The 12,323-nt window shown below is 44.6% G+C and overlaps 1 protein-coding gene across 1 annotated transcript in view; it reads right to left on the reverse strand.

The window, feature by feature from the left end:
• Nucleotides 1-12,323, reverse strand: part of LOC132779354 (NACHT, LRR and PYD domains-containing protein 1b allele 2-like) — a 214,964-nt gene that overhangs the window by 19,657 nt on the left and 182,984 nt on the right. The window lies entirely within an intron of this gene.

Genomic DNA, 12,323 nt, shown 5'->3' on the forward strand with positions numbered 1-12,323 from the left:
TGTTGTTTTTAATTATTGTTTTGTATTTGATTGTGTTATTTTATTGTAATTGTGATGTAGCAGTCTTGCACCATTACTAATGTAAGCTGTCCTGAGTCCCCCTTCAGGGGTAGAGAAGAGACGGGGTACAAATGCCAGAAATAAATCAATAAATAAACGAAAAGATTGGACACACTTATATCTAACATGACAATTCATGCCATGCCTGGGGAAGCAACAAGAAGCTAACATGTCACCTTTCTATTGGAGTTATTTTCTTAAAATGGAGAATGTTTGGATGGGTACTCAACAAGATACACCAAGGTTTTAACTATGTGTGTAATATATGCTGTTATAGATGTGGAATGACCTGCCGGAAGAGATCTGACAGCAAGCTGAGCTGTTGGAATTTAAAACTCACCTGAAAACCTATTTCTTCCAGCAGACCCACCTAGTCAATTTTAACCATGCATTTTAACTCACATCCTGTGTTCATCATATTTTAATGTTTGTTCTGTGCATTCTAATAAATGTATTTGGTATCTATTTTAATCCAATTTAATATGTATATTTTATGTAATGTTTAAGATGATTATATGTTTTAACTATGTTGGGATTTATAATACATGTAAAGTTGCTTATTATTATTATTATTATTATTATTACTATTATTATTGAGCAACTTTACATGTATTATAAATTGACACTAATCACAAGTCTGGGTGAGCCCTATGAAAATATTTTTGAATGATCTTATAAGATCAATCTGCTCCACGAAGGGCTACCTCCTACAGAGGACACATCAAGGGAACTAGAGGCTTTCTGGCCATCTAGTGGTCAACTTCTAGAACATTTTATGCCATTAGAAATGGAAGACCTGGAAAAGACTCTAGCTGCAGCAAGACCAACCACCTGCTCCCTCGATCCTTGCCCCTCCCGGTTGGTTAAGGAGTGCTGGGAGGGGCTGCGAGATCCCTTAAGGAGCATCATCAACAGTTCATTGGAGCAAGGAATTTTTCCAGATTGCCTTAAAGAAGCAGTGGTCCACCCTCTCTTGAAAAAACCAAGCCTAGATGCCACCATACCTAGTAACTATCACCCAGTTTCAAACCTTCCATTTTTGGGCAAGGTGATTGAACGGACAGTGGCGGGGCAGCTACAGCAATTCTTAGATGAGACTGCAGGTTTGGACCCCTTTCAATCAGGCTTTCACTCAGGTCTTGGGACAGAGACTGTCTTGGTAGCTATTACTGACGAAATTCGTCGTCAGTTAGACCGAGGCGGATCAGCGCTATTGGTACTCTTGGACCTCACAGCTGCATTCGACACCGTGGACCATGACTTGCTGATTCATCGGTTGGCTGTGTCTGGTGTACGAGGTTTAGCCCTGAAATGGTTCAATTTGTTCCTCCGGGAGACAGAGGGTGGAGTGGTTAGGCCAAAGCTCTGAGAGCTCCTGCCTTTGCTGTGGAGTTCCCCAGGGTGCTATCCTCTCGCCTCTGTTATTTAACATCTACGTTCGGCCACTTGCTGGACTGGTGCGGAGCTTTGGCATAGAGTGCTACCAGTGCAGATGATACCCAGCTTCTCTTGCATCTCGAGCCTGGGACAACTGCGATTCCTGAGAACTTTAGGCTGTGTTTGGAAGCAGTGATGAGTTGGCTAAAAATGAATCCTGCAAAAACTGAGATACTCTGGCCCAGCCAGCCGCCAGAATTAATCCAGTCTCTGCCTGATTTCGATGGGGAAGCTCTGGTTCCGTCTGCCACTGTTAAAAGCCTTGGGGTTGTATTGGACTCATCGCTGACGATGGAGGCCCAGATCACAGCCATAAGTAAGCAGGCCTTTTTTCATCTTCGCCAGGCAAGGAAATTGGCGTCCTACCTTTCGGTAGAAGCATTGGCAACGGTAATCCACGCAACAGTCAGCACGAGGCTGGACTATTGCAATTATAAATTGCAATGCCAGCCTTCCGAAGTCAACAACCCAGAAGATTCAGATGGTCCAAAATGCAGCGGCCAGGCTGCTAGCGGGATCATCTATAAGATCCCATATCACACCAATTCTGCAGCAACTGCATTGGCTACCAATAGAACATCGGATCTCTTACAAGATCCTGACATTTAGAGCTCAAAATGGCCAAGGACCTTTATATCTTAGGGACCACCTCATTCCTTTTCTCCATCAATGGTCACCTTGATCCATCCAGGAAAATCTCCTATACATACCGGGCCTTAGGGAGGTACACCTGGGAACTACAAGGCGTAGAGCTTTTTCGACCTATGCTCCAATTCTGTGGAACTCATTGCCTCCATACATTAGAGCAATGTCGGAGTTGCGACCTTTTGTAAAGGCACTCAAGACTTGGCTGTTTGGTTGTGCATTTAAGTAATCAGATCAAATTGCCAAATAGTCACTGTTGAATGTTTTTATGTTGAATGTTTTTATATTGTGTAAATGCTATTTTAGATTGTAAGTCGCTCGGAGCACCTTGGTGGAGAGCGACTAATTAAGAAATAAAGTGAAGTGAAGTGAAGTGAAGTGAAGTATCTTTATGCATTTGTCAGATATCTATGATAATCTGGGGAGAGTTTTCTCTATCCTACCATCTGTTCAAGCGCGTTTAGTGGGAACCACAGAGAGGGCCTTTTTGGTGGCTGCTCCCTGACTTTGGAAGTCCCACCCAAGAGAAATCAGGATGGCACCATACCTGTTGGTCTTCCACAAGTTGTATTGCTATTAGATTGTATGTTTATTAGCCACCTTGAGCTACCACAGAAAGAAAGGTGGGGGTGTGGTGAAACGTAAATTTTTAACTTGCAGTTATGTATAATTATAGACAGATGTTTAAAGGGTTAGTAATGGTAAGTATATAGTGTTGCATAACCAAGGGAGATGGCAGCCAGCTCAGCTTATGTTGAGCTGGGTTACCATGGAAGCAGGGGCAGAGCCAACTGCCACTTGGCAGGGCAGCCATTTTAAAGAGTTAGTCTACAGTCTGTGAACTGTAGGAAAGGCTGTTCTGTTGAGTAGGGAGAACCAGACAGGATCTGTAGTTTAAAAACTACAGGGAAAAGACTGATTCTACTTAGTAAGAATCAGGGAGGTTTGGGCTTTTAGCCTGAGTAGTTTAAATAAGTCGAGTTGGTTTATTTATATTAATAGTGTTGAGAGTCTCGATTGTAACAGAAACATCCTAAAGAAATAATAAGCTTATAACTGATCTATTAAATAAATAAACACAGTTTGGAGAAAAATAAGTTGGAAACCTGGAAGGAAGCGTCCTTTCCAGAGTTGTTTAAGAAAAGTTATAAATGTAACCTTTGAAGATTTGTGCCTTTAAGAGTTAAATTACATTGAAACCATCACGCTCCTTCTACATTTCAATAAACTTGTTACTGTTTTTCCTAAAGCTTTGTCTCTGATACAGTTCCTGTCCAAGTTAAGTCACGTTACACAGAAGAAAGACCAAATCAATATTATTAGCTGTAAGCTACGCTATCAATTAAATAAATCATCACAAGTAGTGGCTCCTTTACAAACGTTTACAAATTGGTGGCAGGAATTTTACGCTTCCTCACAGGGGGCATAAATAAAACTAATAATAGCAATGATTCCATAAATTAATGTGGTGGTGGAGTAGGGAGGTGGTAGTAATACTTTCCATAATGAGCTTGAAATCTAATTCGCTCCCCCCCCCCCCCCCCGCATTGAAATGCATCTATCTATGTATTTCTCCTGCAGGTGGATAATATGAATCAGATAGTTTCTGTTGCTTACCTCATTCGGACACAGAGTGCATTTGAAAAATTCCTCCAGTTCATCATCGTTCTCCTCCCATCTTCCTTTCTCTGTAAGTTGAGACATACAATTAAATGGCAGCTTCTCACTCTATAACATTTCTTGAATAGTGGATGGGCATTAAATAGGAAGGTGAGAAATGGAAACAAAACATGTCGAAAATAGACAGATTTTTTTCAAGAAGAAATTAAGGGTTCAAGGTGCTCACTTCCCTATCTATCCCAAAGGATTCCCAGGTCCTCCAGTTCCATCCTGGGAACTTGTGGAAGGGGGATCCCTTTCCCCAGCAGTGGATAGGATGCCTGAAGTTAAAGTGTCCTTTAACATTTCCCTAACCTCAGAGCCACGATTGGGGTGTATTTCCATTCTCCCCAGTTTGCATGGTGAAAAATCAGTGGCAGGTTATCAACAGTGATGGGAGTTGCTGTACAATAAGATCTGAGGACCCATACTGGGTAAAAGCTGTGGTACTCCTTCTCTAGCAACATTAGATCAGCCCCCTCCCTCTTAGCCTTCAGATGGAGAGTAAAAACCTGGCTTTGGGGTCAGGCTTTTGGGGAATAGCACAATCTATATAAATAAAAATGTAATGTTAGTTCGTGCTACAATCAGAACTCAAACACCACTGGGGGAATTGACACCAAATTTGGACACAAGACACCTAACAGTCCAATTTATGTCCTCCACTAAAAAAAAAATGATTTTGTCATTTGGAAATTGTTGTTGCTGGGATTTATAGTTTACCTACAATCAAAGAGCATTCTGAACTCCACCAATTATGGAATTGAGCCAAACTTAGCACACAGGACTCCCATGACCAACAGAAGAAACTGGAAAGGTTTGGTGGACATTGACCTTGAGTTTGGGAATTATAGTTCACCCACATCCAGAGAGCACTGTGGACTCAAACAATGATTGATCTGAACCAAACTTGGCATGAATATTCCATATGCCCAAATATTAACATAGATGGAGTTTAAGGGAAATAGACCTTGACATTTGGGAGTTGTAGTTGCTGAGATTTATAGTTTATCTACAATCAAAGAGTATTCTGCACTCCACCAATGATGGAATTCAACCAAACATGGCATACAGGACTTCCATGGCCAACAGAACACACTGGAAGGGTTTGGTTGGCATTGACCTTGAGTTTGGGAGTTGTAGTTCACCCACATCCAGAGAGCACTGTGGACTCAAACAATGATGGATCTGGACCAAACTTGACACAAAAATTCCATATGCCTAAATATGCACACAGATGGAGTTTGGAGGAAATAGACCTTGACATTTGGGATTTGTAGTTACTGGGATTTATAGTTCACTACAATTAAAGAGCATTCTGAAACCCACAAATGACAGAAATGGGGCAAACTTCCCATACAGAACCCCCATGACCAACAGAAAATACTTAAGGCCATCCAGTCCAACTCTCTTCACCAGGGCAAGAAAATGTAATCAGAGCCCTCCTGATAAAGAGCCATCCAGTCATAAATATAGATAGATAGATATGATTCTCTCTCACACACACACAGAGAGATATAGTATCATAGATTTGAAAGAGACCCTTAAAGAAGGACTATGTTGCATATTCCAGAGTAGGCAAACCAGACACTCTCCACATCAACACTGACAAAGAAACCAAGAAATACTGTTTACTCACAAGCATAAAGGAATTACATATATTAGAAACCAACACTTTCTCATTACTTTCTTTTCCAGATCACCAGACTGATCTACAGCAACACGTGGCAGGGGACAGCTAGTGCAATAATATAATTAGAAAATGTGCAATGACTATGGAAGGGCCTTAGACTACGATTTTTGGATGGCGTGATTTTAATATTGAATGTAATTTTTAAATGTTTTATATGTATTAATTTTAATTCAATTGATTTTAAGCTTAATGTTTGTATGTGTTTAAGCCATTGAATAATTGCTGTATGTAAGCCGCCTTGAGTTCCTCTTGGGATGGAGAAAGACGGGGTATAAATAGGGTAAATAAATAAATGAATGAATGAATAAATATAGTCAGCCCTTTGTATCTACGGATTCTCAGTCCATGGATTCAAGGACCCTTTGCTAGCAGCTGCAACTGTTGAGTTTCCTCCCTGACTGCACAAGTCTCCAGCTCTCAATGAGTAGTTAGCCTAGGTAGACTGAGGGATTCCTCCCCAATTTCCTTTAGTTAGTTTGTTTTAAGAAGGGGTTAAGAAGGGGGTTTGTCTTACTGATCTTTGCATGGCACTGTCTCCTCCCCATTTGAATACCTAGGAATGTAATCCCTTTAGGGAAACTTAACTTCCTCTTTTAAAGGTATTTTTATTGTCCTGGGCTGGCCATGTGGCCTGTCTCCATTTTCTGGCCTCTTCTCCTTTTCTCTTCTCTAGAGGAAGCATCTTGCCCTTGTCTAAGGCAAGATATAATAGATATACTTTTATTATTTTTCCCTTTTTCTTTTTCCTTTGAAGATAGCTCAGTGAAGCTAGTTAGCTCCAAGAACCTTTCCTATCTAGAATGGATTTCTTTTATCTTTAATAAACATATTATTTTTCATCCTATGAGTTGTGGATCTCCAATTCTGTTCCATCCTGTTGAATGGAAGTCAATTCTTGCTCACTACATGTAAGTTTCTGCTGCTTATGTACTGTGCATCCTGCACTCTGCTATATTTTTGGTGGAATCACCTCAAGAGAGGGTCATTTTTGAGCCTAACACCTCCTGATTCCCAACAGCAACCAAAGCCAAAACCAAGGTCACAGCAACATCTGCTATAGAACTCCAGTATGCTGATGATAACATAGTTTGTGCGCATTCAGAATGTGAAGAAGCATAAAATTACTGCCACCAAATTTGTGAGGAAGCCGGGCAATTATCAATATCTACTTAGGAGCTGTTTATATTTATTTATTTATTTACTTTATTTATATACCACTTTTCTCAGCCCTCAGGTGACTCAAAGCCGTGAACAACATCGATACAAAACATCACAAGACAAGTATGGAGCAATTAAAAACAATTGTAACATAAATCATTAAACATCAGTATAACAATCATTAGCACCTCAACAGTAAAATCAGAATCCAGTCTCATCATCCATTATTCCGTATTCCTATGTTCAATGACACTGTTTAATCAAATGCTTGTTCGAACAGCCAGGTCTTCACTTTCGTCCGAAATGCCAGCAGGGAGAGGGCCAATCTGATATCTGCAGGCAGGGCATTCCACAGCCAAGGGGCCACCACTGAGAAGGCCCTGTCTCTCGTCCCCGCCAAGCGCGCCTGTGATGCAGGCGGGACAGAGAGCAGGGCCTCCCCAGATGATCTTAGTGTCCTAGTCGGTTCATAGGAGGAGATGCATTCGGAGAGGTAAGTAGGGCCAGAACTGTTTAGGGCTTTATAGGCTAATGCCAGCACTTTGAATTGTGCCTGGTAGCAAACTGGCAGCCAATGGAGCTGGTGCAACAGAGGAGGAGGGATGGGGTCGCACTCCCCCTGAAGATGCAGGTTCGCAGTTTGGGTGTGATCCTGGACTCATCGCTGAGCCTGGAACCTCAGGTTTCGGCGGTGACCAGGGGAGCATTCGCACAGTTAAAACTCGTGCGCCAACTGCGCCCGTACCTTGGGAAGTTTGACTTGGCCACGGTAGTCCACGCTCTGGTCACATCCCATTTAGACTACTGCAATGCGCTCTACGTGGGGTTGCCTTTGAAGACGGCTCGGAAGCTTCAGCTAGTCCAACGCTCGGCAGCCATGATACTAACAGGAGCGGAGCGCAGGGAGCATACAACTCCTCTGCTGCACCAGCTCCACTGGCTGCCGATTTGCTACTGGGCTCAATTCAAAGTGCTGGCATTGGCGTATAAAGCCCTAAACGGTTCTGGCCCAAGTTACCTATCTGAACGTATCTCTGCCTATCAGCCCGCCAGGACCCTAAGATCTTCTGGGGAGGCCCTGCTCTCTATCCCGCCTGCTTCACAGGTGCGGCTGGCGGGGACGAGAGACAGGGCCTTTTCTGTGGTGGCCCCCCGGCTGGGGAACGCCCTTCCTATGGAGGTAAGATCAGCCCCCTCGCTAATGGTGTTCCGAAGAAGATTAAAAACTTGGATGTTTGAACGGGCATTCGGTTAAACAGTGCAATCAATGTGAATGATTACAGGAATTGGAAAATTGGACGACGAATTGGATCATGATTTTAGTTATGAGTCGCATTGTGTTAACTATTGTTGTGCTAATATTGTATATTGTGCCTTTGTGATTTTAAATTGTATATTGTTGCTGATATTATTCTTGTTGTAAACCGCGTTGAGTCGCCGGTCAGGCTGAGAAACTGCGGTATACAAGTAAAGTAATAAATAAAATAATTAAAAAAGGATTTATTTATTGGATAGCGTAGCTCTAATTTGGTCCTTGATTTGACCTTTCTTCTTGTGCAGGCTGTTTGGCTTAGAAGAAAGGGTAGCAAAGGCAAGGCTTGAAGAAAACAGTAACAAGTTTATTGAAATATAACAGGGTATAATCGATTCAATGTTACTTCTCTAGAGGCAGAAACTTAGTTGGTTACATTGATAAGGTTTCTTGAATAACTTTAGGTACAGACTTTAAGAGGTTTCTTTAATCAGATGTATCTTTCCTTGACAACTGTTTTAGTAAAACAAATAAGCTAAGTGGCTTATTTAACAGTATTGGCTCCAAGCCAAACCTTGATTCTTAACCAAGAATCAGTCCCCCCTGTAGCCTATCACTACAGGATTCCTGTTGGATTTCCACACCCACACAGGATCAACTTCTGTGGTTCTTTGGTCACGGACTAGTTCCCTGATTCTCCCACTAGAGATATCAGTCTTCTCTGTAGCTCACCGGCTTACAGACTGCCCACTTTCAAACAGCTATGCAGTCAAGTGGCAGTTGGCTCTGCCCCCTGTTGCTATGGCAACTCAGCTAAAGGCAAGCCAAGCCAATTATCTATCAAAATATAACTCTACATACTTACCATTATTAACTATTGTCTAAACAACACATAACTATAGGAATAAAAATACACATCTTCACACAGAAGAAGACCCACAAGCCACTCTAAACACTTTTGCAGAAGCACACAAGAAGCTCAGCCTGTCATTGAACACTGAGAAAACCAAAGTGCTCTTCCAGCAGTCATCAGCCAATCCTTCTCCAATGCCAGAAATAGAGCTCAATGGTGTAACATTAGAAAATGTTGACCATTTCCGCTACCTTGGCAGCCACCTCTCCACAAAAGTCAAGGTTGACACTGAAATACAACACCGCCTGAGCTCTGCAAGTGCAGCATTCTTCCAAATGAAGCAGAAAGTGTTTGAGGATGGGGACATCAGTAGGGAGACTAAGGTGCTTGTTTATAAAGCTATTGTCCTCCCAACCCTGCTATATGCCTGTGAGACGTGGGCTGCCTACAGATGTCACACGCAACTACAAAAATTCCTGCAAATCTCTTGGGAAGACAGACGGACAAATGTCAGCATGCTGGAAGAAGCAAAGATCATCAGCATTGAAGCGATGGTCCTCCGCCATCAACTCCACCGGACCGACCACGTTGTCCGGATGCCTAACCACCGTCTTCCAAAACAGTAACTATTCTCTGAACTCAAGAATGGAAAACATAATGTTGATGGACAGGAGAAAAGATTTAAAGATGGGCTTAAAGTCAACCTTTAAAAAAATGTGGCATAGACACAGAGAATTGGGAAGCCTTGGCCTTTGAGCACACTAACTGGATGTCGGCTGCGACCAGCAGTGCTGCAGAATTCAAAGAGGCACAAATGGAGGGTGAAAGGGAGAAGCATGCCATGAGAAAGGTGCGTCAAGCCAACCCTGACCCTAATACAACCAAATTTAAATACTGGTGGGGTTGTGGAGAGGATTGATTTTGTCATTTGGGAGTTGTAATTGCTGGGATTTATAGCTCACCTACAATCAAAGAGCATTTTGAACTCCACCAATGATGGAATTGAACCAAACTTGGAACAAAGAACTGCCATGACCAACAGAAAATACCTGGAGGGTCTGATGGACATTGATCTTGAGTTTGGGAATTGTAGTTCACCTACGTCCGAGAGCACTGTGGGCTCAAAAAATGATAGATCTGGACCAAACTTGGCACAAATACTCAATATGCCCAAATGTGGAGTTTGGGGAAAATAGGCCTTGACATTTGGGAGCATTTTGCAGTCTTCCCAGGTCTTTACGGTTCTCTGCCAAAGAGCGCTAGTGCCTCGCCAAACCACACATCCCAGGAGCATTTTGAACTCCACCAATGAACTCCACCAATGCTCCACCCTCAAGAGCATTTTGAACTCCACCAATGATGGAATTGAACCAAACTTCCCACACAGAACCCCCATGACCAACAGAAGATAATGTTTTCTTTGGTGACCCCTCTGAAACACCCCCCCCCCCCCGCGCGACCCCCACAGGGGTCCCGACCCCCAGGTTGAGAAACAGCAATCTAATCAATATAATACTCTGACAAAGCCAACCCTGATCAGGACTGCCTTCCATCTGGAAACCGATGTCCTCACTGCAGGAGAACATGTGGATCAAGAATAGGGCTCCACAGCCACCTAGGATCCACCCACCAAGACACTGGACTTGGAGGACTATCATCCTCGGGCTACAAGAGATTGCCTATGTAAGTAAAGCTGCTGTGGCCCTCTATGAGAACAAGTTGGACAGCCCTTTGCTACTGTAGAATCCACACAGTTTGAAGCCACTTTAACTGTCATGTGCCCAAGGCCGTAGCCAGAAAAAAAATTCGGGAGGGGTTGAAATTTTCGGGGGTGGGGTGGGGTTTGAAACCTGCCTCCTAGCTCACGCTGAAGCAAAGAGAGCATCAGGGGGCAGAGCAGCCTTCAATAGTCTGCAGCTCCGCCCCTGTCAACCACCTCCTCCAAGTCTGGCCTCCTTAATGAGAACATTCAATACACACACCCCACAATGACAGTAATAATAATAATAATAATAATAATAATAATAATAATAAATATTTATTTGTACCCCGTGACCATCTCCTGGAGGACTGGGTTAACAACACACCATGATGCAATTAAAATCTGTGGCAGGGCCAAATGTAATAATTAAAATTAAAAAGTGCTGGGCATGACCAGGGGAAAAGGGTAGGTGTTTGGAGGGGGATGGGCATGCAGTTATCCTGGCTGGGGCTTGCCTGGTGTCCTTAGGGAGAGAGTTCCAGAGTCGAGGGGCCACCACGGAGAAAGCCCTATCCCTCGTCCCTGCCAATTGCACTTGCGATGCAGGTGGGATTCTGAGTAGGGCCTCTCCAGATGAACGAAGAGATTGTGTGGGTTCGTACACAGAGATGCGGTCACGCAGGTAGACGGGTCCCAAACAGTGTGAATAAATTGTCAATATTGGCCTGAGATAGTGCTTGCAGTTCTGGAGGGATTCTTAACTTTTTTTTTTCATCTCATAGATTTAGCATGGGGATTTGGTTAACCAGTTAAAATTCATGAGTAAACCAGGTTTTTAAAAAAATCTGAAACAAATCTGAAAAAAAATCTGAAACAGACCTGTAGCGGGGGTGGGGGGGGGTGGGGTTAGGGGTTCAACCTCCCCCCCCCCCCCCCCCCCCCCGCTACAGGTCTGCATGTGCTCCAGCTAGGCAATCCTGGGATGTGTGGTTTGGCGAGGCACTAGCGCTCTTTGGCAGAGAACCGTAAAGACCTGGGAAGACTGCAACGCCCAAAGTGAGAGTAACGGACCGCCTTGGAGGGTCCGATGTGACCCCTCCCCTCCCCTCCCTGCTCACCCTTCTCTATCCTTTTCCGGAGCTTCTCCGCTTGGTCCTTGCAGCCGATCTTCTCCAGCAGCCGGATCGCCAGATCTGTAGAGGCGTCTCCGGGGCGGAAGCGGAGCAGGATATCAGCCAGATACGGGGCACGCGCCTCCCTCCGCACCACGGTGCGGACTCGGTGGGCGCCCAGGGAGCGCCGGACCTCCTGCTCGAATTGCAAGAGGTCTCTCTCCCCCAAGTCGGCCAAGGCGTCCAGCAGCAGGCCGCGACGTCCCCCGACCCGGGGTTTGACGCTTTTGCTCTGGACAAAGACGGGCTCCCATTCCCTCCTGTGGTCCGAAGGGCCTGGCTGGGGGTCGCCAGGGGTCTTGGCCATCGTCCTGAGGGGCCTTCAGGGGATCGCCGCCTCCTCTTCCTCCTCCGCACAAGCGCCTCGCCCGGGGGAAAGCGCCCAGTGGGGGAAAGAGCCAAAGGGCGTGCCAGAGATCTTGGTTTAACTTTTCCGTGAATGCTGTTCCCGAGGGCAGGGCAGGGCAGGGCGGACGTGGCCTCAGGCGGCAACGAAACCACCCCGTCGCCGCCTGCCACCCTCCGTCCACCCGCAGCACCTTTGAGCCTGGAAGACGGTCCTCTCTCTCCTCGGGAGGGAAGCCAAGGAAGGCTGCATCTTCTCTACTGAAGGATGAAGGCTCCTTGAGCTCACTTTTCACCGACTCAGCTTTTGTAAGACCCACCTCACACTTGAGCAGTGATCCTCAACC

The sequence above is a fragment of the Anolis sagrei genome, chromosome 6 (assembly GCF_037176765.1).
Source record: "Anolis sagrei isolate rAnoSag1 chromosome 6, rAnoSag1.mat, whole genome shotgun sequence".
NCBI lineage: Eukaryota > Metazoa > Chordata > Lepidosauria > Squamata > Dactyloidae > Anolis > Anolis sagrei.